Source organism: Myotis davidii, unplaced genomic scaffold, assembly GCF_000327345.1.
Source record: "Myotis davidii unplaced genomic scaffold, ASM32734v1 scaffold415, whole genome shotgun sequence".
Classification (NCBI taxonomy): Eukaryota; Metazoa; Chordata; class Mammalia; order Chiroptera; family Vespertilionidae; genus Myotis; species Myotis davidii.
The window spans coordinates 1,623,420-1,626,705 of NW_006287951.1; the positions used below are offsets into that span (position 1 = coordinate 1,623,420).

General features: G+C 44.3%; 1 pseudogene; it reads right to left on the bottom strand.

Annotated features, from left to right (window-relative positions):
* Positions 1–471: 471 nt before the first annotated feature.
* The window catches only part of LOC102761762, a 9,633-nt pseudogene continuing 6,818 nt past the window's right edge, over positions 472–3,286 (bottom strand).

Genomic DNA, 3,286 nt, shown 5'->3' on the forward strand with positions numbered 1-3,286 from the left:
CTGGGTTGTGGGTTCGATCCCCAGTGTGGGGCGTATAGGAGGCAGCTGATCAATGATTCTCTCTCATCATTGATGTTTCTCTCTCACTCTCACTCTCCCTTCCTCTCTGAAATCAATAAAAATGTTTTGTTTTGTTTTTTTAAAGAAAGAGACATAGATTGCTGGGCCCCACCCCCTGGTTTCTGAGTCAGTAAGTCTGGAATAGAGCTCAATATTTTACTTTTTTTTTTTTTTACAGGGCTATCAGGGGATTTTATTACAGGTGGATTGGCCATAAAAGTATAAACTGTCATTTTTAGCTCCGTTACTTTTTTACTATTGATACACTTAAGTACAAAAAACCTTTAAAAGATATGGCTCTCCAATGATGGTGTATATATCAGAAGGTTAGTAAGAACGAACATTCAAAAGAACGCCAATCTGTGGAAAAGCTTTCTAATGAACACAATTTTAATATCATTCTGAACAGATTTAAATTATATTCATTCTGGATCTAGTAGTACAATCCTTTGCTGGTGGCTGACTATAAGATATCATACTAAAATTTGTAAAGTAAGCAAATATTTCTTATGCTATGTATTATTTTTCCCGTTGGCATGTTCGTCCAGAGGTTTCCTTATGCAGTTCTCTAATTCGTCAATTCCTTCTCCACTAATTGCAGAGGTGGGAATGATATGTTGTAACGCCACAGTCCTCTCTGCAATCTTTTTTTTTTTTTTTCAAATAAATGCAGCAAATCTGTAGGATTCTAGAGTAGGTTCACCAGTACATGGGATTTATCTTGGACGTCTAACAAGTCCATTGTATCAACAGCACAAAGGCAGGTTTTGTCTGAAGTTTCTCTTTGTACAACACCAACTCTTCCGTAAGCAGTAATATCGTTTCAAAGGCAGTTCTGTATTGATTTAGGGATGAAAGCTGAAATCCAGAAATATCAACAAAAACAAAAGCAGTAGCTTAGTTCTTCCTATGTGCCTGAGGAATGTGTGGCCCATTCCTTTGTTTACGGGTGCTCTTTCCATTAAGCCAGGAAGATCGGCTACTGTTACCTGCTTGAAGTCTTTATACATCTTTCCAAGTTCGGGCTTCACTGTTGTAAATGCATAATCTATAATGGCAGATTTTGCATGAGAAATCTGACTTAGAAAAAGGATTTTCCAACATTTGGGAACCCCCCTAGGCCTACATCAGCTGTAAGTTTTAAATCGAGGTGAATTATTTGTTTCTGGCCTTTCAAAGGCAAGACACTTATAATTTACCACCAAGACTTCCTTCGGCTACTAAAATTCTTTCTCTCTCATTATTGAGTCCTCCTATAATGTTAGCCTTTCCATCAGTTACGGACATACCCACAGGTACAGGAGTTTCACAATCTCTTCCTTTGGAACCCGTTAGGGCACTATTCTAACTGCTTGCTCCTTCTCCAGCCACAAACCATTTCTGAGCATGTCTGTCTTTAAATCATTTTAAAGTCACTCCCTTATGAGCTGCAACACAGACATCACCGCCTTTTCCATCTCCCACCAAACAAGGGTACCCACCCGCTCCTGCCTCCCCTAATGAAGTCACGTTATCGACGAAGTTTCCACACTGTCCGAACAAGCAACTGCCATGCACGGGGCTGCGATGGGCCAGGACTCCACGAATTCACATTTTCAGCAAGCGTCCCGGTGGCGCTGATGCTGCGGGTGCAGGAACCACACTTGGAGGTCCATGCGAAGTTGATCATCTGTGCTGGAGGCATATATTATCTCATTTAAACATCTCAAGAGCAGTGTGAAGTAGACATCATTATCCCCATTTTGTACATGAGGAGAGTAGAATCCAGAGAACTTTCAGAGCTTGCCTGAGACCACAGCTGGTGAATGCCAAAGCCAAACCATGCATTTAAATCTAACTCCAAAGTTCAGTTTTCTTGCTATTTCACCGCGCGCACACACACACACACACACACCACCACCACCACCACCACCACCCACACACACATACTTCCTGGAAAAGGAAACCTAGAATATTATCTGAACTGGTCAATGTTGTCAGAATCTTTAGGTTTCATAGATGTTAGTTAAAATCCTATATAATAAAAAGCTAATATGCAAATAGACCGAACGGCCGATCGCTATGATGCGCACTGACCACCAGGGGGCAGACGCTCAGTGCAGGAGCTGCCCCTGGTGGTCAGTGCGTTCCCACAGAGGGAGCGACGCTCAGCCAGAAGCTGGGCTCATGGCTGGGGTGGGGGCTTCTCCCACCTCTGTGGCAGCGCTAAGGGGCCCTCCGGGGGTGTCCACCTGCTGGCTTAGTCCTGCTCCCCACCCCGCAAGGGGTCCCAGACTGTGAGAGGGCGCAGCTGGGCTGAGGGACACCCTTCCCCCCTACCCCCCAGTGCACGAATGTCGTGCACCGGGCCTCTAATGCCTATATATTTGTTGATATTGTGAGTGTTGTTCTTAAGAGTTCTTTGTGACCTAGCGGAGATGGAACGTCTCTTCGTAAGCTCTGTAAATTCCAGCAATGATCCTGAACTAGGATCTGCACTGTTCACCAGTCACCTTAGTAAATAACTGTGGAAAACAGGTCTCCAGGGTGTCAGAGTAAACAGGCATGGGGACATCATTTCAGATCACATGCTACCAAAGTAATAGAGGTTAACAGTGTTTTCCAAAGGGTCCAGAATGGAGGAGTCAGTGATCCTGACCAAAGCTTCCCCATCCTTTGACTCTACCTCAGAAGGTAAAAAACTTCTAGGTGGCCTGCCACCTCTACTTCCTCCTTTCATAATGATGGAACCTTGTTACAAATCAGATTTTCATCTGATTGTCCCTCTTCGCCTTCCCATAAACCTTCTGCTGCATGAGAAGTAATTCTATTAAAATGTATAGCCCTAAAATAAAAATGTATAACTCTAGCTGGTTTGGCTCAGTGGCTAGAGCGTGGGCCTACAGACTGAAGGGTCCAGGTTAAATTCCAGCCAAGGGCACATGCGGGCTTGGTCTCCAGTGGGGGGCATGCAGGAGGCAGCCAATCAATGATTCTCTCTCACCATTGATGTTTCTATCTCTCTCTCCCTCTCCCTTCCTCTCTGAAATCAATTTATACATATATACATACACACACATATATATATCATATCTAATAAAAGAGAAACATGGTAATTAGCGTTCACTCCAACACACAAGATGGCTGCCAAAAGATGGCCTGCAGGGGAGGACAGTTGAGGGCAACCAGGCCTGCAGGGGAGGGCAGTTAGGGGGGACCAGGCCTGCAGGGGAGGACAGTTAGGGGC